Here is a 25,449-nt window from a genome sequence, read left to right on the forward strand (position 1 = left end):
AGTGGCGACGCGCGGAGCGGCCCAGTGGTGATGAGGTGACCAACCGAGTGGCGACGCGCGGAGCGGCTGAGTAGTGATGAGGTGACCAACCGTGTGGCGACGCGCGGGGCGGCCGAGTGGTGATGAGGTGACCAACCGAGTGGCGACGCGCGGAGCGGCCGAGTGGTGATGAGGTGACCAACCGTGGCGACGTGCGGAGCGGCCGAATGGTGATGAGGTGACCAACCGAGTGGCGACGCGCGGAGCGGCCGAGTGGTTATGAGGTGACCAACCAATGGCGCCGCGCGGGGCGGCTGAGTGGCGGCGCACGCGCGACTGAGCATCAGTGATCCTGTTCGGTCCGAGTGAACTAGCCCATCCGAGTGATTGCTGGAACAAAACGTCTGTGTCTAAGTACCACAGCGATCTGTTAACCATCCAAGCAAATTCATCTGAACATGCGTTCCAGTGAGCTTAAGTCCCGTCCGAGTGAATCTGGATTCGAACAGAAAAGGGACTGTTAAGCGACTGTCGAGTAATTTATGAGCTAAATTGTAAAAATGATCGGAGAGGATAAGGTCCTCAATCATGTGCCGAGTAGCTGGGGACTTGTTCCCTCGAGTTTATCGTCATGGAAACGGATGCCACCAGCTCGCAAAGGGAGGAGCCGCCGCGCGATCGGGGCGTAGCCAGCCTCTAGATTTCTGCCGCGTCGGGCCTGTGGAGCCAAGAAAAACAGAGTAAGAAACTTAAAACAGAATAGCTTGTGCCCAGAGGTAAGCGAAAGGGTGCAGCAGCTGCAGTGCATCCGGCAGTTCACGCCGAAGGGAGCAGCAACACTGCCGACCATCATGCTTTGTTGCTCGGGGGAGCCAGGCCGCCTGCCAATTTGAGGACGCCCGGCCCACGGCCGAGTGCTGATGTCGATGATATTCTGAATGTTAGCTGGCCGAGTGAAAAAAGGTGGACCGGCCAGGTGGACCCAGGGGCTGCATGATCGAGTGAGCGCCGTCCGAGCGGACGCCTCATCCAAGTGCATCTGCTGGTCCGAGGGAACCCGAGCTGGGTTGTGATCCAGTCGGTGTGGAGCTAGTTGAGCAGGCCGACGCGGAGTGCTGGGCTGAGAGATGTTGGTGATGTTCGGTGTAGATGTGCCCATGAGTTCACGAGCGTTGACCCGTTTGCTGGAGGCGGTTGGCTCTATCCTGCTTGCAAGCAGACCGGATCCAGCGGGCGTCTGAACTGCAGATCAAGGCCGAGCAGAGAGACGGACTCTTGCTCCAAAACGGATCAAAATTAGCAGTAAATGCCTAGTAATTAGAATTGGTTGCCTAGCTAACCAACGCATTGAAGAAGGGAATTACTCCCGACCAGGATCTGCATGCAGGAGGCGTTAGTTAGCGGTAATTAAGTAAGATGTGTTACCATTCGTGCATGTGAAGGAAATTTCCTTCTTCCACGGGCCATTTATCTCCCTGTCGGTTTATTGCCAGATCGTGTGCTTGTGCCTCGACTGCGGACGTTGCAGCAGGGTAGCAGGGTAGCGGACGCCGGCGGGAGGAGTCGCCGCACATGGGGGGTGAGGCCAGCCCTGACCTGCACCGCGTCGGGCCAGTTCCACCTCCGCGGAAGCCACGGCGGGGCCGCGACGCCTGTAGGAGGACTCGCCTTGTGCGGGTAGTGTGACCGGCCTCCGACAGATGCGCCGTGTGGGGGGCACCGTCCATGCGGCGCCCTGCCGTGCGGGAAGCCGGTCAGTTGGTCGCAGAGACCATGGCCAAGCGGACGACCGGAGGAAGGAGCGGGCCGACGATGATGGAGTCGATGGAGCGGTTGCAGCGGACGTAGACTTCACCGAATATTCATGCGGGAGCCAGATCGTCGATCGAGACTTCATGCAAGAAGAAGAGCAGGTCGTTCCGAAGGGAGTCGCTGCAGCATGCCGCGTCTGGCATCGGGAAGATGAGGCGGTCTTCCTCCACGCCTGGTGCCCTCTCTTCTTCTTACTCTCGATTCATGATCGATCCGGCATGCCCACAGTGTTGAGTAAAGGATGTATCTATACCCTCTTTTTGTGATGCTTCAGAAGCTCGCTGTGGAGATGAACAACATGTGATATATCAAAGAAAATTAAACACAGAAGAATAACAAACCATTGCATCATGGCTCGATAGACGCCATGCCCCACGGTGGGCGCCAACTGTCGTGGTTCTAAGTCTGACAGTAGAATAGGGGTAGTATAACGGAGCATGATCTATCGAGATGCATATGGGTGACACAGTGGTTTTAGCGAGTTCGGGCCTCTCACGGTGGAGATAACAACCCTACGTCTCGTGCTCCGGAGAGGCTTTGTTTTATCTGAGTATATATCCGGAGATTACAATGTGTGTGTAAGCGAGGAACGGATCCCCATGCCTGAGCTAAGTCCTGAGACTAATGGTGAAAAGAGAGAGAGGTGGAAGAAAAGACCCCCCTTGTCTAGTGGTGGGGGGTGGCTTATATAGAGTGCGCCACCTCCTCACCTCCTATGTTACAAAGTGGGGTATGAATGCTATAATGATAGCCCACTATTAAGCCTTCACTATTAGAAAGATGCCGACTGCTTTGCTGCCTGCTGGTCTTCGTATATCCGAGTGAGTCGTACGGTCGAGTGGTGAACTGTCATCCGAGTGGATGGTATGTTGCTTGGTCGAGTGGACAGTGTGTCTGTATGAAATTGACCTGGACCCACATGTTGTGTGGACCCCACGCTTCATGATATTTCGACCCTTCGTGGGCCTACCTGTTATGTATATCCCCAACACACACCTTTTGAGAGGGACACACATTAATCATGAATTTATTAGAATACTCTATGTGCTTCACTTATATCTCTTGAGCTAGGTAGTTTGCTCTAGTGCTTCACTTATATCTTTTTAGAGCACGGTGGTGGCTTTATTTTATAGAAACTGATGAACTCTCATGCTTCACTTGCATTATTTTGAGAGTCTTTAAACAGCATGGTAATTTGTTTAGGTTATGAATTTAGTCCTAATATGATGGGCATCCAAGAGAGATATAATAAAAACTTTCATATAAAGTGCATTGAATACTATGAGAAGTTTGATTCCTTATGATTGTTTTGAGATATAAAGATGTTGATATTAGAGTCATGCTAGTAAGTAATTGCGGATTAGTAGAAATACTTGTGTTAAAGTTGTGATTCCCGTAGCATGCACATATGGTGAACCGTTATGTGATGAAATCAGAGCATGATTTATTATTTGATTGTCATCCTTTGTGTGGAGGTCGGGAGCGCGCGATGCTTAACTCCTACCAACCTCTCCCCTAGGAGCATGCGCGTAGTACTTTGTTTTGATGGCTAATATTTTTTTTCAATAAGTATATGAGTTCTTTATGACTAATGTTGAGTCCATGGATCACCCTTCCACCATTTCTAGCCTCTCTAGTACCGTGCAACTTTCGTCGGTGCATTAAACCCACTATATACCCTTCCTCAAAATGGCCACCGTACTTACCTATTATGGCATTTCCATGGTCGTTCCGAGATATATTGCCATGCAACTTCCACCGTTCCGTTTATTATGACACATAGCATCGTTGTCATATTGCTTTCCATGATCATGTAGTTGGCATAGTATTTGTGGCAAGGCTATCATTCATATTTTTTATACATTTCACTCTTGATCATAGCACATCCCGGTACACCGCCAGAGGCATTCATATAGAGTCATCTTTTGTTCTAATATCGAGTTGTAATTCTTGAGTTGTAAGTAAATAAAAGTGTGATGATCATCATTATTAGAGCACTGTCCCATGTGAGGAAAGGATCATGGAAGCTATGATTCCCTCACAAGTTGGGATTAGTCTCCGGACTTTATAAAAAATAAAAGAGGCCACAGAAGCCCAAATAAAAAAATAGGCCTAGAAGCCCAAACAAAAAATGAGAGAAATGAGAGAAGGGACAATGTTTATCGTTTTCCACACTTGTGCTTCAAAGTAGCACCATGATCTTCATTATAGAGAGCCTCCTATTTTGTCACTTTCATATACTAGTGGGAATTTTTCATTATATAACTTGGCTTGTATATTCCAATGATGGGCTTCCTCAATTGCTCTAGGTCTTCGTGAGCAAGCAAGTTGGATGCACAACCACTTAGTTTTTTTTGAGCTTTCATACACTTATAGCTCTAGTGCATCCGTTGCATGGCAATCCCTACTCACTAGCATCGATATCAATTAATGGGCATCTCCATAGCCCATTAATTTTCCTAGTTGATGTGAGACTTTCTCCTTCTTTTTGTCTTCTCCACAACCACCATATTCTATTCCACCTATAGTGCTATATTCATGGCTCACGCTCATGTATTGCGTGAAAGTTGAAAAAGTTTGAGAACACTAAAAGTATGAAACAATTGCTTGACTAACACCGGGGTTGTGCATGATGAAATACTTTGTGTGATGAAGATGGAGCATAGTCAGACTATATGATTTTGTAGGAATAACTTTCTTTAGCCATGTTATTTTGAGAAGACATGATTTCTTTATTAGTATGCTTGAAGTATTGTTGTTTTTATGTCAATATTAAACTTTTGTTTTGAATCTTATGGATCTGAATATTCATGCCACAATAAAGAAAGTTGCATTGAGAAATAAATTAGGTAGCGTTCCACATCAAAAAATCTGTTTTTATCATTTACCTACTCGAGGACAAGCAGGAATTAAGCTTGGGAATGCTTGATACGTCTCCAACATATCTATAATTTTTGATTGTTCCATGCTATTATATTATCTATTTTGGATGTCTTATATGCATTAATATGTTATTTTATATTATTTTTGGGACTAACTTATTAACCAAGAGCCTAGAGCCAGTTTCTGTTTTTTCCCTTGTTTTTGAGTTTTACGGAAAAGGATATCAAAAAAGTCCAAACGATATAAAACTTTACGATGATTTTTCTTGGACCAGAAGACACCTACTTGACTTAGAGAGAGGGCCAGAAGAGTCCCGAGAAGGCCACAAGCCTCGAGGGCGTGCCCTAGGGGGGCACCCTGACGGCTTGTGGGCCCCTCTGGTGTCCTTCAACCCTAATTCCACATCTATAAATTCCCAAATATTCCCTAAACATCATAAGAATCCACGAAAATACTTTTTTCCACTGCCGCAAGCCTCTGTTCCCGTGAGATCCCATCTTGTGGACTTTTCCGGCACCCTACCGGAGGGGGATTCGATCACGGAGGGCCTCTACATCAACCTTGTTGCGCTTCCGATGAAGCGTGAGTAGTTTACCATAGACCTATGGGTCCATAGCTAGTAGCTAGATGGCTTCTTCTCTCTCTTTGATCTTCAATACAATGTTCTCCTCGATGTTCTTGGAGATCTATCTGATGTAATACCTTTTGTGGTGTGTTTGTCCAGGTCCGATGAATTGTGGATTTATGATCAGTTTATCTATGAATATTATTTGAGTCTTCTCGGAACTCTTTTATGCATGGTTAAGATATCTTTGTATTTCTCTTTGAACTATCAATTTGGTTTGGCCAACTCCAATCTAGTTTGGTTAAGATAAACCCCTCGCTATCGGTTTGGTTTGGCCAACTATAGGTGCTTAGTTTTGTGTTCAATCTTGGAGTGTCCTCATCTAGTGACAGAAGGGGTAGCGAGGCACGTATTGTACTGTTGCCATCAAGGATAAAAAGTTGGGTTTATATCATATTGCTTGAGTTTATCCCTCTATATCGTGGCATCTTACTTAAAGCATTACTCTGTTCTTATGAACTTAATACTCTAGATGCATGCTGGATAGCGGTCGATGTTTGGAGAAAGATTGTCAGAATCGCGATTCTGTTATACGATTCTACGGCTTCACGATCCAAAATAACCCCTCTGATTCTATGATTTTAGTTCATAGAATCTACATTTTTACGATCTTGATAGTGAAGATTCTATGATTTGCGATCCTACCATCAGAGCTCCGATCCAATTCAAAATCGCGATTCTGACAACCTTGGTTTGGAGTAATAGTAGTAGATGCAGAATCGTTTCGGTCTACTTGTCATGACATGATGCTTATATTCATGATCGTTGCCTTAGATATCGTCATAACTATGCGCTTTTCTATCAATTGATCGATAGTAATTTGTTTACTCGCCATATGTTTTCTTTCAAGAGAGAAGTCTCTGGTGAAACCTATGCCCCCCGGGTCTATTTTCCATCATATATTTTCAGATCTATAAATCAAAAAACCCAAAAATACCTTGCTGCAATTTATTTATATTTACTTTAGTTTGCTCTTTTATTTATCTTTTAAACCTATCTCTATCAGATCTCACTCTTGTTCGTGACCGTGAAGGGATTGACAACCCCTTTCTCGCATTGTGTGCAAGTGTTTATTAGTTTGTGCGGGTGCATATATTGGGGACTTGCTTGTGCCTCCTACTGGATTGATACCTTGGTTCTTAACTGAGAGAAATACTTATCTCTACTTTGCTGCATCACCATTTCCTTTTCAAGGGAAAAATCAACACAAGCTCAAGAAGTAGCAATCCCACGCTCACCGCCTCTCGGTTTCTTTCTCTTTCCGCTGCACCTTCCTCTCCCCTATCACGTTCCAATTTTCATCCAAAAATTGCCAGCATTGTCACCTCCTCCTCTGCACTTCATCCCCACTATACCTCCTCCCCTCCTCTACCTTCTATCCTTGGTTACGATGGGGTAGGCCACCTTCGCCTTCAGTGCGGCCCTCAGAAGTACCTCCTTCCCCAACCCTAGCTATCTTGATCTCAAGCGCGGTGGCAGCAACCGTTGAGGCGGGCCATGCACCACCAAGAGAACCGCAACACCGCTACGCATGTGCCCTCACAAGTGACCCCTGACCATCAGCCAACGCCATCGAGGTCATCAACGCTCCACCTAATGTGTAGCCACATAATAGAAAGGAAGGCGACGAGCACACACGTGGTTTGGTAGGTTAGCCTCCGGACTGCAGGACATGAGGACATCGGGCTCAAGGATGATGCAAGCTGGGTGGACGTGCTCCTCGCCCTGCTGGTGGTTCTCTTCCCATGGTCCAAGGCAGCAACACCTATTTCTGACCAACAGCCGACAGTGGACAAGCTCGCAGCCATGTTGTGCTCTAGCTTCACGCTGCCCTTCTCCACCTTTCATGGTGCCACTGTTGGCATCGGCTTCGGTTGGGCCCTTACTTCGCCTAGCTGCCACTAACAATTCTACCATGCCTGTTTACCCCGACCGCGTGAAACGTTTTCATTACAAACTGGTAGGTGTTTTTTGGGCACCATGGTATCAAGCTGTTCACGCGGCCGAAGTAGTTCCAAGAAGATGGTATAGGCACAATTTTTATTCAACTTTTTATGTAATATTAATTGTCTTAATTCAGACTAAATGGATATTAGTTATTAACTATGAGTTCATACGCTAGCCACAAGAATTTACTGGAACCTGACTTGTGTCTTCTCATTTTATTTTTGTGATTTATTTGTAGCAGATATAAGGAGGAACATTCAGCTGAACTGAAGTGACGAGTGGCAAAGAACATCCTGACAACCTTCGATTTCATGTGACGACCCTTCTTCGTTCAGCCATTCACTGCTATCATTTTGGTTTTTTGTTTTTGTATTAAACTCAAATATATTTTTTACATTTCCTTGACTACTTATACCGTATCGGATATATGGAGAGAAAGTTCATATGCTCAGCAGCTATTTAGATCGTTTGCCACATTTTACTTTGCCCTCATTTTATTTGGTTCGGATTACCATGGGCACATCTTGCTTCATTCACTAATACAATTTTCATCTTTTGCAGGATGGGATACTATCCATACAATGTGATCTTTAAAATGTGTACTAGTAGAACGCCCGTGCGTTGCTACGGGCTTTTGAAATATTTACTCATCGGAATACCAGTTGGGAATAAATGTTGCCATAAACATTTATCGTAATTCCAGCCGGTTTGCTTTATTTTGAGTGCGTCGTTGTTGTGGGATATCATCACTTGCACATCTTTTTGTTGTATAAAACATGGTGAATTTTTGTCCCCTTCCAATGACGTCGCCCCAAAAACCCTCTGAATGTTTTTTTAACCCCGACATAATCCATCTTCATCTCTCATATTCTACCAAATTAAATATATGTAGAAATATACCTTTTGAGTATTATATCATGTGCAACATACATACAAAGAAGAACAATTATTTGCATGCACCTCTTTTGGTTGTGTAAAACTCGTTGAATTCTTAGCCCCCTTCATCATCGTTACATCAGGGTCTTTGTCAGTTGACATCTCCGAAGCACAATCAAATCCATCAGTTTTTATGACCTACAAAGGTATTCTAATATAAACAAAGATTAGAATAATTTTTTTATGATGGTGGTATGGAAAATATATATTCTATGGACAAATGCTAGAAATGAGCAGTTTCTAGTAGATTGAGTGGCATCCCAATTTTAATAATTTTAGGCTCACCTCTAAATCACATGTTGATGGTTATTCTCATGAAAATATCTACTATTTAGGGTATGTGGTATATTGCCCATAAAAAACTATGTTACATTTCTTCACGAGCAAAGAACGGATTTCCCCTTTATACAATGATAGTCGGTCATCTCTAATTTCTTGGATATTTTTAAGTAATTTATTGAGAACATATTTTATGCTATTCTAAATATATAGTGTACAGGTATAAATAAAGCTTTATTTTTTTGATATTCCCATTATACCCCTCCTATACGACTTGGTGTCCTCTCCCGCGCGACCGCACTCTATCCACTCCCTCTCCGCACCACTCACTCTCTTGTTCCCCTCCCTCTCTAGATACATAGACTTCACCGGCGTCGCTCACTCTCCTCTCTCCGCCCTCGCCCCCACAACCAACAGAATCGGCGACCTCATATCCCACCCCTCCACCCTTTCATCCCTCCCCTCTTCTCACCAAAATTAGTGAGGGGGGGGGGGTCGAGAGACCGGACGGTTGCCTGATCCGCCCACAAACCGACGAACAACATCACGCCAAGGTCACCGACGCCGTCATGAAATGACAGGCTTCTTCCACCTCGACAGACTTGCTCACACACCAAGATATGCGAGGGGGGCTTCTACTTCTCCCTCGCTCATCACCCCTTTGGCCAAACCATGGATCAACCTTCCTCTACTCTGACCCATGCCATGGACCAAGCTCATTTCCCTCCTCAATGTCATCTCTTCACCCCTTTCCTCGTGTGGCATGTTGCACCGCTAACCCTCACCTTATCTCCCTCCCTTTCCTCCCATATCGAGACATGCATGTGTTTCTGCTAGGCCGCTTCACCTCACCTCCGCCTTCATCTTCTTATACAATGTCGTATCCGCCGCCTTCTGCCAGCTGTAGAAGAAGCGTGTTCGATTCTTGAACCTACAAAATATAAAATGCTGAGGTCAATAAGTATGATTTTCTCTTGTCCCTAGTACTATATTTTTATACATGCTTATTGCATAACCAACCTGTGTGTCGTAGTGTACTGTGGACTTGCTGAGCTGCTCAACCTTGAGCTTGTCAGTTTGGCAGAGCACGTTCTTCGTCTTAACCTCCATCTGCAGCTCGGCATCGCGGATGGCGACAACCTTGGTGGCCTCAACCTCGGAGACCTTGGCCTGCTAGTCCCAGCCTTCCCCTTCAATCCTTCATGGCAAGGTCGGTCATTGAGGCGGCGTTGTCGGCCTTCCTACTGTTTTCAAATACCCACACCTCCGCCTTGACCTTGGCCTTCTCCTTGAGCGCCTCGCCCTGCTGCCGCACAGAGAGCACCTTGTTCTCGGCGTCCACCTTGGCGGCGTTCTGGCACGTGAGGCCATCCCACTCCACAAACATCCACCTTGGCCCTGCTCGCTGCCTCATGTTGTGTCTTCTCGCTGAGGTAGGAGAAGTACTCATGCACCGGCACGTCCACCAGCTGCTTCACGGTGGCATTGTAGATGAAGAGGCCGAATTGGTCCAGCTCCTTCTGCACGTTGCTGAACACCTCCTGCTTGAACTTTTTGGTGCAGGTGAAGATCTCGTCCATGGTCAGCTGCGCCACCAGCATCCGGGTCTCACCCTCGATCAGCCCTTTAGCCCTTCACCATGTCGTGCCCGTGGCTCCTACCGTACGAGTGCAACAGCGCGATCAACTTCACGTGGAGTAGGAGCTTCGCTTCGACGGTGGGCAGGGTTGGACGTACCGCTCATGGCTCAATCGGTGTTTGACACGCTTGGTCCTGGCTTGTTAGAGAAAATGGACGATCTGGTCTGCTAAAATCGGCCTAGAAAATTGTCGGTCCGATCCAGTCTGGTGTTCAACCGGTCCGACCAAGATGACTGAGAAAAAATGTCACTATCACCGCCATTCGTTCTTAGCGTGCCGACCGGCAGCCCCCGGGTAAACTACCATGTCCCCAAGCTTCCCCTCTCCTTCTTTTCTCTCCTCCCCATCAACCATAGCCTCTCGCCGCCCCTGTCGTGCATGCACCACTGACGATCTCAAGTTCTCAACTTGGCGCTGGCAGCGTTCTAGCTATGGGTTTCGCTACCATGGCAGCGACCGTTTTAGCACAGCTCACATGCAAGCCATCAACTGGGGAAACGGTCGATTGGATGTGAACTTCCGATCGTGCGAGAATCGCTCAGCCGTGATTTCCACGTGAGATTTAATAGCCTCCGCCTATAATCACGCACCATGATCCTACGCTGTCGTTTTCTTTGTTGAAGCATATGTTCAGGTCCACCTTCCGCCACGTGATTCTCTCTCTCCCATTGCTCTCTCCGTAACAACCTTTCCTTATCGTCTGTGTCTTTATCGCGAGTAAAGGATTAGTAAGGTCAGCTCAGGACTTAGTTGGGTTACTGGCCGCACCTGCCTGTGTATATCTTGTATAAATGTATACCTCTATAACTGAATATGACTGCTTTCAGTCGTGTTGGTGTGTTCACTTTCTGCACTTTTATTCAGTCGAACAGGAAATAGGAAGTACAAGAGAAACATGGCTTGATTCGAAAATCACAGCACCATTTGACAACAAACCGAACGTCATGTTTTTTTTCATGGTTAATCCGCTAATTATGGCAAGGCCCGAACATAAAAAAACATGGGCTCGTGAAGAAAGCTGCTACGGAAGGTTCATGGCTAACAGCCGTGCACTTTCCGTGGCACATCACCGACCTCATCGCTGGCGCTCCCGCATGTCCACTACCTCGCCACAGCACCCGCACACGCAGCCCACCTCGCTGCTGCCCCAGCACGTTGACGTCGGTGGTGGTTGGCTGGTCCAAATGGTGGCTCGATGAGGGACCGAACCAACCCGGACCGTGTCGCCTTGGTAGCGTCGCCGAGTTCCAGGGTGGTCACCCGGGGACCGATGCTGAAGACAACGGGCAGCACGAAGGGCAGCTTCTTGGAGCTCTACCAATACCCACGCCTTCTTCACCAGCATTAAGTCCTCGATGCCCCAACCGGTGATGGCCAGGTACTACAACGCGTACGCGGCGATGAAGCTCGCCGTTGACTGTTTTGCCCGGCTGTACCATTAGGTTTTCTTTCCTTCTTACCTACGTAGGACATAGGAGTGTTGACTGATCAAAGGAAATAAATAGAACCTGTTAGTACATATAGCAAAAATGCCCGTGCGATGCAATGGACCTATCAAACTTGTTTTACGTGATCTCTGTTGTATGTTCTTTCTCTATTCCAAAATTCCACTCACGCGAGTAAGAAGTATTTCACTGTCTTATGCAAGTAGTTCAGTGCATACATATGCTACTCGTTCGTAATTGCAACCTCAACAGAGTAAAAAAAATCGGTTCGGTGCATGGATGGATTGATGGGAACACACTGTCTAATGAAAAGGATAAGAATCACATTGGCATGCATAGGTGATTTGAAATTTTAAAAATATAGCATCTACATCTGCGCATCATGAGGAACAATTCCAGAGAAAAAAATTCATCCAGTCAAGTGTATCTTTGGATATTTCATTATCCACTTAGGCCATATTAGTATTACTTCCCACGTGGTGCACATCATCCTGATGCATGGTGTGCCTCGGCCCTTACATTGCAAATGTTATTATTGCAGGAAGAGCACACATTCATAAGCTAACGGTTCCACAATGCGTTCTTGCTGATAGTAATTGAACCAAATGAAACGATGGACAAGCAGATTGATTAAGGAACTCTAGGTAATACTTCATGCCGTAAGCATTGGCTCAAAAAGTTAATTTGTAAGTAACAAAAAAAGGCCTAGAAGAATAGTTCTACCTAAATAAAGTTTACTGCTGCACATGAGCAGATCCACACGAAGCAGAGGGGAGGTGGAGCAGGCCGGTAACCAGGGGAAGGAGCAGAGTAGGAGAAGATTTACACCGACGTCTCCACTGGATATGGTGTCTCCGCCGCATCTGTGGAGGCGCCGCGGCTCCGCCTCGGATGGTGCTCGTGGCTATGGTGAAGAGGAGGGGCGACGCATGGGCAAAGAGGCAGGCGGTACTCGTGGCCAAAATAGTGGGTCATTCGAGCTGCGGGAGGGAGGAGGGGATCGCCGGGAGGCGGCGAGATCGGTGGGCGGCGGCGGCAGCGTCCAGGTAGGGAAGTCGAGGTAGGGCGCTGTGTTTTTTTAGGGGAATTGCTTGTGAAAATAACGTGCCACGATGATGTAGCGAGCGGATCCCCTTAAAAAAGACGTAGCGAGTGGATTCCCTTAAAACTGGTAGGAATGGACACGATTGACGACGTTGATAAATAGTGGTGAATGTTGGCCTAATTTACTATCATCATGCATGGAAACGAATCATCAAGAAAAAGAACACTTCCTATTACTACGCTCATAGGAAGCTTCCTAATCTCTGCTACCAAACAGTTTCTGCCCAAACAAGGAAGGAAAGTTATGGACCTGATTCGGAAGGAAACAAACGTTATGAAGATTAATTAATTTAGATTTGATCTTTAGAAATTGATTGTGATTGATTCTTTTACATAAAGACATTACTAAATAATTTGTGTTAGTATGGAAAGTTCTGATCCGTTCAATTTTTTTCGGTGTGTGAGAGGGTGAACCGAAAATAAACCGATGAAGTGGGGGGAAGGGACGAAAAAACCAGTGAAGGTGGGAGGAGGTACCAAAAAAAACCATGGTAAGTGGGACGAAAAAAAACCTGAAAGTGAGACTACCAACTACTCCATTAGAAGTAGAGACTAGAGCATTTTTTGTTTGGTTCGAAGGAAGCTTCATTTTGTACAACTTTTGGTTGTACCAGAGAATTTTCAAACTGTGACTATTTTGTTAGGAACATTTTTGACTGGATCGTTTAAGATATATAGCTAAGCGTTTGTAACCATGTGTTTTTTGATATCTTTCGATATTTATCTATTTTAAATTAGCTTGCAACTGCCATCTCGCTTACCCACTATCATCATTTTTTTTCATAAAAAAAACTATGCAGCCACGTACACCTGCTTCACGAAGGGCGCAGCGTGCCACCGCGCCTTCTGCTTGCTAGTGCAAATTAAAAAGCTGGTAGGCCGTGACGCAAGAGCCACACATGCAGACAACACACGCACGTAAACATGTCCACATGCGTGCAGAACATGCACCACAGACATGACGTTCTCATCATCAACCTTTTGGCTGTGGGATGGAGCAAAATTAACACTAAAAGTAAAACAAAACTAAAAAAATCTTTTTAAGGAGAAACGAATTAAGAGCATTGATATTACCTCAAAGAGGAAAGACAATGAAAAAAGGGGCGACTACGTGTTAGCAGTGGCCTGCCTAGCGGGTGTGCCCGGAATTTTGGAAAATAAAATTTTTTCCTATGTAAAAATTAGCTGATTTTCAAGGCCACGCCCTCTATTTTATTTTTATGTCCGCCACCACATGTGAGATGTCTAAAAAATTTCGGTGTTCAATCAGATAGATCTCCACGATTCGATCTGGATCCAAAGGCCTAGCTGGCCTGTTCTTCCACCCTTTTTCTCCCCTTATATGAAAACTAAATTAAATAACCAAAAAATAAAAAGGAAAATAATATTATGCAACTATGTGTAACATAATAGAACATAGAAACTTATCCTTTCTATAGCCTTCTATCGCCCTATACTTATATACTAAAAGAAAAGTAAAGAAAATCAATAAAATGAAACTATCCCCATCTCTACAGTTTCTAAGCTCCCAAGAATTACAACGTTGTGGTTGATCAAGGCTTCTAGCCGCGCTCGTGGGCCCACCTGTAAGTGGATATGGGCTTTAGTCGGTTTGACCACACGTCGGTTCTCTTCCCTTTTTTCAGCTTATCCACTAGCCGCTCCCTGAATCCCAAATCCCCTTCTGCATCCGCCTTCCACAGTGTTGCCGCCTCCGCCACCGCGCCCGCCTCCACTTTGATGCCGCGCCACACCCAGTTCCCCGACCACCTTCGCTCCTCCCCGCGCCCTCCCCTCTGCGCCGTTGTGCCAATCGCTGAGCCTCGCCTCTACCGGTCTATGGTGCTAGCGCCGGGGATCCGTTCCGTGCGGCGCTTGTTCAACTCGGCTCGGCGTTCGCAAAGATTCTTGCTTAGCCTCCTCTGCAGCGCCACTAACCCACCACCACGCTACCCAACTCATCTCTCACTCTCCACGGCAAGGCAATGGCCGGCGGCATCAACTTAAGGGGCATATAGAGCAGGCAGCGCGGGAAGTTTTCATGGCCCTTATGGCGGCGACCAGGGAGTTCGAACTAGCGATGTGCTTCATCGTGAAGTGGGAAGGTCATCAATTCCAAAGCATTGATGCACTCAATTTGGTGGTAGTGCTCTCCACGCCTCATCTACAGACCAACCCAACGACCACCATGGCGAGCTTGGAACCCCTTCCTGCTTTTGTCTACATAATTATCTTCCTAATTTGCTCAAAGGTATATGTATCGTGGACCTCAGAAGCAGTTCTAAGATTCTTAATGTTATGGTGTGAATGGCATAATGAACAACTCAAGATGCAGATCATTATTTTACAATCACTACTATTATAACCTCCATCTTCATGCGGGGTATGTTGCATATCCGCTAATATAAGGTCATTGCTCTATTGTTTTTGGGTTACCTATCTATTTTTTTAGTTTTGCATTCTGAAAGATCATGGATGTCGCCTAGAGGGGGGTGAATAGGCGCTTTAAAATAATTACGGTTTAGGCTTGAACAAATGCAGAATAAACCTACCAGTTAATTTATCAAGCACAAAATCTACAACAACTAGGCTCACCTATGTGCACCAACAACTTATGGATATATGACATGAAACAATATGGCTATCACAAAGTAAAGTGCATAAGTAAAGGGTTCGGGTAAGAGATAACCGAGGCACGTGGAGACGACGATGTATCCTGAAGTTCACACCCTTGCAGATGCTAATCTCCGTTTGGAGCGGTGTGGAGGCACAATGCTCTCCAAGAAGCCACTAGGGCCACCGTAATCTCCTCACGCCCTCGCACAATGCAAGATGTTGTGATTCCACTAAGGGACCCTTGAGGGCGGTCACCAAACCCGTACAAATGGCAACCCTTGGGGGCGGTCACCGAACCCGTACACTTTGGCAACCCTTGGGGGCGGTCACCGGAACCCGTCAAATTGCTCGGCGTGATCTCCACAACCTAATTGAAGACCCCGGCACTTGTTCGAAGCTTTACACCACAATGATTAAGCTCCGAACACCACCAACCGTCTAGGGCGCCCAAGCACCAAGAGGAACAAGCTCAAGGGTACCAAGAACCCCAAGAGTAATTAATAAGCTTCTCAACTTGTAACTTCCACGTATCACCGTGGAGAACTCAAACCGATGCACCAAATGCAGTGGCAAGGGCACACGGAGTGCCCAAGTCCTTCTCTCCCAAATCCCACCAAAGCAACTAATGCTAGGGAGGAAAGTGAGAGGAAGAACAAGAAGGAGAAGACCAAGAACTCCAAGATCTACATCCAAGGGGTTCCACTCACATAGAGGAGAAAGTGATTGGTGGAAATGTGGATCTAGATCTCCTCTCTATTTTCCCCAAAAACTAGCAAGAAACCATGGAGGGATTGAGATATAGCCATCTCGAAGAAGGTCAATAGTGGGGGAAGAACATGAGCTCAAAGGATAGGCTCCAATGGGGAATAAGATCCCCTTTTATAGGTCCCCATGAATCTGCCCCTTATGTGCAGAAAACAGTAGCACCGATACAACCGGTGTAAGTACCGGTACAACCGGTCAAAGAAGAGATAAAAGCTACATGTAGGAAAAGCACTAAGAGGTACAACCGCCCGTGGCACCGATAGTACCGGTTAAAAATGAACTAACCGGTAAAATCGGCCAACAACCGCCCAAGAACCTCTCCAAAACAGAAACTAGTCGGGTGGTGGAGCGGTACATGGCCGGCACAACCATTGGACTAACTCTGGAGCGGTAAACAGCCCCAAACACCGGTAGTACCGGTCAGCCAGTACAACTGGTGTAAGAAGCGGTACAACCGGTCTAAGTAAAACAGGTAAGATCAAAACAGCCATAACTTTCACATACGAGCTCCGAATTCGACGAAATCAAGTTTGTTGGAAAGCTATTGACAAGAGCAAACGCAATCTCGATAGAAAGCAAGAAATAGCAATTGAGAAAATATCCAAAATAAAATGGTGAGAACCCTTTCTCAAATAAGACAGGCAAAAACTCCAACATCAAAAACACAAAAGAAGATGCATATGAAACCAGTTTTCGGTGAACTAGAGCATGTCATGAAGATAACCACATGCTCTAAAACCTCACAAAGAGAAAATCCAAACAAGAACCACGAAATATGATGATTCCAAGAATGCAATGGTTGGAGCTCTCACCGAACAATACGATCAAGCTACTCACTCGAGAGCCCCCCTTGATAGGACGGCTATCAATCCTATAATCCGGTCTTCCAACTAACACCATGAGACTGGTAAAATAGAAATCCTATCAAGGACAAACCTTTGCCTTGCACATAGTCCACTTGATCTAGATGATGACGGTCTTGACTCCCTCAAGTTGGACCACATTTCTTAATTGCATTGGCTCGAAGAAGACTAGATGATTGTTCCCCCATATTCCACTATGGGTGAGCCACTCCTCGGCACATCTTCAAAAGTCCATTGCCACTACAATGGACGGCAAGCTTCAAGGATGATCTCTTCGTGATGCTCCACTTGAACTTGCACACCCCAATCTTGATGACGATCACCACTTGATGTTATCCTCCATGGGTTGTATGAGATCTTCCTCATACCATCGGATCACTTGATCCCTCTCGGTACATCTTGTACGCTTTGCGTGTTGATCAACTTGATTCACTCTTGACTTAGTCTTGATCAACCCAGAAACTTTCCAACTCTCTTCATTTGGATGATCTCTGGAAGGTAAACATGAATGATCACACATCTTCTTCTTCAAGACATGCTTGCAATAAGCTCAACACTCACATGACCAATCTTTGGATAATTCCTTAATAGCACCTTGGTCAACTCATAAACTCCTTGAAACCAACACATGGACTTCAAGAAACGCCTATGGACAAATCCTTTAAATCTAACTCAATGTAACCATTAGTCCATAGAGAATGTCATCAATTACCAAAACCACACATGGGGGCACAACATGTCATTTCAATCTCCCCTGTTTTGGTAACTGATGACAATCGCTTTCAAGAGAGTTTATATAAGGAATTATGCATCAACATGCAATGCAACAACCAATGATGCATGTGTAAGAGATGCAAATGCTTAGGAACAAAACCAAAGCAAGAAGAAATAACTCTGTAAAGTTCTCCACAAAACTCTCTGAAACTTCTCCCCCATTGGCATCGATTGCCAAAATGGATGAAAAGCTTAGAAGGCCAATATAAATTGTGTTCCTCCATAAATTGTGTATTTCTCAACAAGAGAGTGGAATTCCATACACATATCCAAAGTTAAATACTTGGAGGAACACAAACTATATTGAGGCACAAAGATTGCTAAAGAAAGATATGCCACAAAGATAAATCAAAGAGAGACACAAGCAATCAGGCAATCAAAGGATACCAATTGAAGCAAGCAAACAAAATATACCAATTGAACCAACTAGACAAAAGATCCTATGAGCCACATGAATAAAAGATATTATGATATGAGCATAGGAGTGTTCTAAAGAAACTAGAGAAGCTCCCCATGATTTGTGCACAAATAAGAATATTTGTATTTGAATACAATGGGCACAAAATAGGATCGTCACTCCCCCAAAATCAATAGAAACTCACAACAAGTGCAAGTGAGCATATATGAAACAAAGCCTAGCACTTGAAACAAACACATGGTTGAGCAACATGTAAAAGAGGCAACTTAAAAATAGGCTCAACCAAGATGAGCGTGCGAGTCATGGCAAAGCACTTGAAAAGACTAATATAAGGATGAGAATTAAGCATCAACATAGTCTTGGATAAATGAGATACAAGGTGCAAGACATGTCCTCCCCCCCCCCACACACACGCAACAAGCAAAAGGATACACAAGCTTACTAAAAAGTGAAATAACAACCAAGCTTGTGACAACCCATGGTGAAGATAAAAAAGGAAATCCTCATCAAGACGAGGGATACCAAAAGGATGGCGAAAGCCTCGTCAAGACAAGCATGAGGAAAATGATCTTCACCACACAAGAGTGCATCAAGAAGCAACAAGATAAGACAAGCACTCAAGGAAAAAGCTTTCACGGAGCCACAAGGAAAATAAATATGAGAAAGAAATGGTGGACGTGGAAGAAAGGGATATCAACTAGATATGCAACTTCTCTCAAGTGTATAAGATTCTAGGTAGATGAAGATCACGATGATGTCAATCCACAAAGAAGGATGTACACACAAGATATCCACAGGGAAGTCATAAATATATCAATAAGATATTTGCTTGAAAGCATAGCACATGGGTAGATATGGTCTTATTGTATATAAATGAAGCCGAACCACACGAACAACAAATACATCACAACTAGCAACAAGAGATCATTGAGATGCTTTGAAAAAGGAAACAAGTATCACAAGATGGAATGAATATCATGCCAAGATGCAACCTACACAAGGTTGAATGCAAGAAAAGAATGCATGAATAGATATTTGTTACCGAGATATCATTGGAAGGATGTAGAAGAAACCAATTGAAGGTAGTAGATAGTAGTTCATTGAGCATCCTAGCTTGAGTACAATAAGCACATGGTGACACCACCTTCCTTGTGAGTGAGCCGAGCATCCAATGCATCTCCAATTGTTCCTAGAACAACAACACAAACAAAATGGTACCCAAACTCATTGGGACCAAAGAGTTATAGAACCAACAATACAAAGGACAAACTCCACATAAATATGTGAATATAGATATGAAAATGAATTTCATGCACATCTCATCCAATTTCAGACTTGGTGGAGTTTGCCTTATATATTGGGTCAAAGAAATAAAGCATGCCAAAGAAACTACATGAAGTTAATATGCATGCTCAAGACTTTCAAGAACCAATACCAATTGACAAAGAACTACCAAGTGAAGAAAAGATACCAAATATTAATGAACAAATAATCACTTGGAGGATATCAATAAAAGATACATGGAGGAATGAGATATCCATTGATACAAACTAAATAAAAGATATCAAACTCCCAAAAGAGAGGATGGTTCCAAACAAACCAAGCTCTCTATAAAGCTTCATGCTGGCACAAAGTACCAAAAAGAAAACGGCTTGACCTCCACCAACACACACTTGATAAGGAAGATGAGTGTTTGTTAGAAAATAGGATAGCTCCCCCAAGAGTAGTGCGTTATAGGAAATTTGCATTTGAATACAAAATGCACAAGGTGGGATCACCACCTTCACTATATCTAGAAAACACTAGACAAGATCAAGAAATTAACAAGATCCACAAGTGGTATGGAAGACAAAGGGAGTTGATACATTCCTTGGCAAGAGATAAGGCAATAAGAAGCAAACTCCACCGTGAAGATGATCAATAATTTCTACCACACATAAATGAGTACCAATTGTCAAAAGACAAGAAGTATTTGGAAATAATTTCCGGTGGTAGATAGCAAGGATATCCGACATCATCTTCACACCAAACACATAGGCAACTTGCAACTTGTAGAGCTAACATGCCACCTAGGAACAAGATAATCTACAATATCAACTCTAGGTGACAATATCTCAAATGTGCACATTTTGTAGGCTTGCAATATACACAAAGCATATTACTCCCCCATAATGTGATACCAATGAAAACTTACAAGATGCAAAAAGAGGATCCAACAAGAGATAATTAATGGACTATTTAGAATTTGAATTTCTCGTGAGAAGGCATACCACAAAGAGACTAGATAATCTTGTAATATCAATACTAGATGGTATTCCTCATGTACACAAATTTATAGGATTGTGAGGTGCACAAAGCACGTCACTCCCCCAAAGTGGGATGTTCCATTAATCTCTCTCAAGATCCAACAAAGATACAAACAAGATGCACAAAGGCTCAACGCACGACACACACATACATGATGTGCAAACCAACATACACATACTTGATTTCTCAAGATAAGAAAATTGGAGGCACAACATATACAAACACATGCAAGGAACAAAACCAAAACATGCAAAGGGGCAAGTAACTTTCAATGTAAACAGTTTAAGTACAAGTTACCGCAAGGAGGCACATTGGATATACGATAGAAACTTGATAATCCAATTGACTTGGCTTGAGACAATAAGAATGATGAAGTCCCCTTAACTCTTCATAATGTAGCCAAGTCTCCAATGCCCTCCAAAAACACCTATTGATCAATTTTGAGCTAGTTGGTCCCCAACCAAGTTGGGTCCTAAGAGGTAGGTCACAATAGGCTTGGCTACCCAAATGGTTCTTTTCTTGACACCACTTTGAGTACCAACAAATTTGGCAAACACATTGCCAACCTTATCCTTTCCAAGAGAATAGATATCATCAATTAGAATAGGGTTGGATAAGGTACCATTCATGCATGAAGAAGTGACGTGACCTTTCTGACGACATAGGTAGCAACGTCTACTCTTCACTTTCTTATCACTTGATTTCTCAACTTGAGAAGCATTAGATTGAGTCTTCTTGGGAAGAGGCCTTTCTTCAACTTGAGGTTGAGCATGAGAGTGAACTTGTGGCCGCTTCCCTTGTTGCTTGTCACTAATGGGCTTCTTCTTCAATGGGCAAGATCTAACATGATGCCCTTCAACTTTTCAGTTGAAGCAAACAATCTTAGCCGAATTCTTGACTTGTTCTTGACAATGCTTCAAGTCCCATGCCAAGAACGGCAATTGCAGAGTAGTAGTTGCAGTACAGACAAAGTGCTCATTATACTGATGGATGCAGCCTGTGACTTGTGCTCTGCCCTGATTCTTAGGGTAAATTTACCAATATTGTTAAAATTGTACCTCATGTTATCCATGTTTAGTTTGGACGTTCTTTGCTAATTAAGATGATTTCTTCCTTTTGTGTGTCCTAACATTTTCTTAATGTGGTTTTAATGACCATTGGGTTCTAACTGAGACCAAAGTTCAAGTGAGAACTTCAGAATAATCCCAAGTTTAGGTGGGCACTCCGGGACCTCGCCCACATCCAAATGGTATGTGCAAAACCTCTTATTCACACTGCTCATGGACTTATAGATAGCATCCACATCATGAAATTTTGTAACAACGTTCTAAAATTTGCAGTGAATGACATAGGAAATTAAGATATGGCATGCAGTTGAGATCATAAGAGTTTGTCACACGAAACAAACTTATGTAATGCTTAGTGAATTTGTGTGACCTGGAACTGTTAGAACTGTTATCAGCTTTAGTCTTGATTACATTATACAAATAACAAATCTGAACTGGTAAGAGTTAATTTTGTGGGTTGCAGCACTGTACTACTTTGTGTAGAATCAAATAACTCTTTGTAGCTACCGAGTCCCATTCTTGATGGTGAAATTGTTCACTGTTCTTTTTAGTCTGCTCCAGATGTGAGGATAGACGTACCATTTGGATGTGGCCGAAACCAAGTCGCTCCTGCTCCGACGACCCATAAAAGATATTTGTGCCAATATTATGTTGTGTTGTGATATGAGACTTCTCACCTGAACTTTTGTCTCGGTTATTCTAAAGTGAACATAATTTTTTTGGACCTCATCTAAAGATTAACTCAGTTACTTATGGACTTCCAATTATGTGTAGGTATTAAAAGTAAAGAGTTTCTTGCATCCATAAGATATATTTAATTGTATTAGTAGCACACTCTTGAGCTTTCAAATGCTTGGATGATGATAGTAATATTTTTCTATTGCAGGATGGTTGAGAATCTTTTCAATGTACCATGCTTCTTATTTAGTCCCGAACTGCTTAAATATATACTATATTCATTTTTTTGAGAGAAAGTACAAAGTAGTGTGTAAGATATTTTTGTCAAACCCATAACCAGGGTGTTTGTTTACTTGTTGTCCATCTAGGTCATAGGTGCGTATAAGAATTATTGGCATATCTATGTAGAAGAAGAGAGCCTGTTGTATATGCACAGGGCGTATCATATCTTTTAATGTGAACAAGCTACAATGAATGCAATGTTGTAAATTTAAGATTTTCATCAAAGTGAGCTTTCGCTTTTATTGGAGTTTCTCATTGCTTCCAAGTTTTGGTGTAATGAGTTCTCCCTTTAAGGTCGTAAATTAGTTCCAGCTCCAAAAATCTATGTTTCCTTAGTTTATATTTGCATATATGCCAACGAAGTTGTCTGTGGACTCCTCTTTGCAATTAGAAAGCATTATCTTCTTAACTTGTATACTTATATATGGAAATAAAAATAAAGAAAATGGAAGCTTTCTAAGAAAGACTAACTTATTCGCATTTGTATTACCCTTCAAAGATAGAAATATGAAAAAATAAATTAAAACAAATAATGAATAATATTTGCACACATTATACACAAATTTACACTTTTTAATATGCTAAAATAATTACATAATAGTGGATTTTTTACACAAAAAAGAAAATTAAGAAAATAAAACAAATAATTGCAAATTTAGCACACAATTTACATAAAAGTTGCTTTTTCTATAATATGCAAGAATAAGTATAAAATAGTGGAATTTCTTAAAAATAAAAGTTTCTAAGAAGGAATTAATTAGTGACATTAGTATTACCACAAAAATAAAAATAAATCAAACAAAGTATAAGATACTAAAGTTCTTAAGAAAGAATGAATTAGTGACATTGGTATTACCCTTCAAAATAAAAGAAAACTAAATCAAATAATGAAGTTTTCTATGGAAGAACGAATAAGTGATATTAAATGTATTTTTCTTAAATAAGAAATGAAATGAAACAAAAACTAAAACAAAATCAAAATAATGAAGTTTTCTGAGAAAAAATAAATTAGTGGTATTGGTATTACCCTTTAAGAAGAAAGAAACTAATGAACACACGATTTACACAAAATTACACTATTAAATAATTTGCAAGAATAAACATGTAATAGAGGAATTTTGCAAATAAGAAATTTCCTAAAAAGGAATTAGGACATTGATATTACCCTTAAAAGGGAAAGAAAATAAAATATAAACTAAAACAAAATCAATGAATTTCTAAGAAAGATTTAATTAGTGGCACTGGACCCTTTAAGAAGAAAGATAATGATAAACGGAACAAATAAGGACAAAATGTGCACAAATATGGTGTTATTTGCACTCAGATTACAAATAATTTGCATGTATATATTCATGTTAATCGTCTCTCAACATATTAATAATAAATTGCATCTTATATTGTGGTGTCATCTCTCTCAGCATGCTCACGCGTGAACACACCCACACACCAACACACAAAAAAAGTGTCACACACAGGAAGAAAAACTAAAAAAGAAAAGAAAAGAGACACAAGGAAGAGACGTAGAAAACGCATTCTGACCTATGCGATTGACACAATAGAGAAATCCATAGAAAGCGTCTTTAAATTCAAACTGAAACGAGCTTTTGGGATCGACCTCGATTAATCTGCTAGACTAACACACCCACTAATACTCTAGGCCGTACTAATCTACACGCCAACTAATATGCTAGACTAACACGTCATGGTTTCCTCCCGCATCCGTCCGCAGATAGTGGGCCAGTCCACGGACACGGATGCGGAAGGCCGCCATCCAACCGTAGCCGCATATATTTTGACTACAACTCGAACTAACTGGACGAAATTTGATCAAAACGAGCTGATTTCATGTAAACACATCCGGATTTCATAGAAACATGACGAATTTCACTACATTTACATCAAAGCGGTGCTAGTCCGACTCTGCGGGTATAGTTATTACCTAATCTAAATGGTCGCCGGCGCCCGTTATCTGTGTCCGCCGATGAGCCCCAAGAACTGAAACCTCACCATCTACAGTTCCGCCTCGGCGCTCTCCAGCTCCGCCCCCGAGGCCCAGGAGGTGAAGTTGTCCGCCTCCACATCGCCACCAAGCGACTAATCGGCCGACGATGTTGAACCCACCAATCTTGGCGTCGACGGGAGGGGAGGAGCGGTGGCCTTCCTGGGACACGAGCGGCCGCGACCTACCATGCACTACTCTTTCTTGCTCTCCGCGGCGCCCTCAGACGTGCTGGCTTCGTGGTCGTCGCGGCAGGGCGCGGACTCGGCGATGCCCTCCTCCTACTCCTCCTCGGTCTCGTCGAACACTGCCTCGCCCGCGTCGTCACTCTCCTTGTATGCGGCCACCACCTCCGCCACCCGCTGACGTTACCGCCAGCGAGCGAGGCGGATCTCGCGGTCGGTGCGGTAGGACTCGAGCAGCGCCTCCTGCTCCGCGGGGTCCATTGTCTGGCGCGACAGCCCTGCCGGCAGCGAGCTCCTCCTCCGCCTGCATGTGTTACTGCAGGACGTGGTTGTTGCAGGCGGCGTCGGCCTGCGGCTCCCAGAACAGCTCCTCCCGCACCATGTCCATGTAATGGGCACGGGCCTCGCCGATGGTCATGGTGCAATGCACTGGAGAGGGTGGTGTGGAGGAGGAAGAGGGTGCCACTGGTTCGTCGTCGGCAGCATCCTCCATTTGGATGTCGTCGTCCTCTGGCTGCCAGCCGGCAGCAATGGCGGCCATCTCCTTCTTCTGGTCCGACGTCAGCCTGTCCCAGAGAGCTTTGGCAGGGGAAGATTCCATGGTGAGAATGGCACGGAGAGGAATCGGAGATGGATGACTGTAGCTATGGCCGGGATAGCGGTTTATATAGCAATGGTGGGCGGCAGAGGGATGGACAGGTGGCGCCGGAGAAGATGCCTCAGCAACCGTGTGCCATCAATATGGGTGGGAGATGGACGGACAGGCGGCCATCGTGTCATTTGAATGCACGGCACCCGCCTGCAACGGAAAGCGGCACGAGAGACGCTCTCTCGACCGGTGTGCC

At 44.0% G+C, this 25,449-nt stretch overlaps 2 pseudogenes; both read right to left on the bottom strand.

The window, feature by feature from the left end:
• The window catches only part of LOC119321265, a 27,427-nt pseudogene extending 20,211 nt beyond the window's left edge, over positions 1-7,216 (bottom strand).
• A 2,088-nt stretch (positions 7,217-9,304) lies between these two features.
• LOC119321266 lies at positions 9,305-24,865 on the bottom strand (annotated as a pseudogene).
• Between the last annotated feature and the right edge of the window lie 584 nt (positions 24,866-25,449).

The sequence above is a fragment of the Triticum dicoccoides genome, chromosome 6B, assembly GCF_002162155.2.
Source record: "Triticum dicoccoides isolate Atlit2015 ecotype Zavitan chromosome 6B, WEW_v2.0, whole genome shotgun sequence".
Lineage (NCBI taxonomy): Eukaryota > Viridiplantae > Streptophyta > Magnoliopsida > Poales > Poaceae > Triticum > Triticum dicoccoides.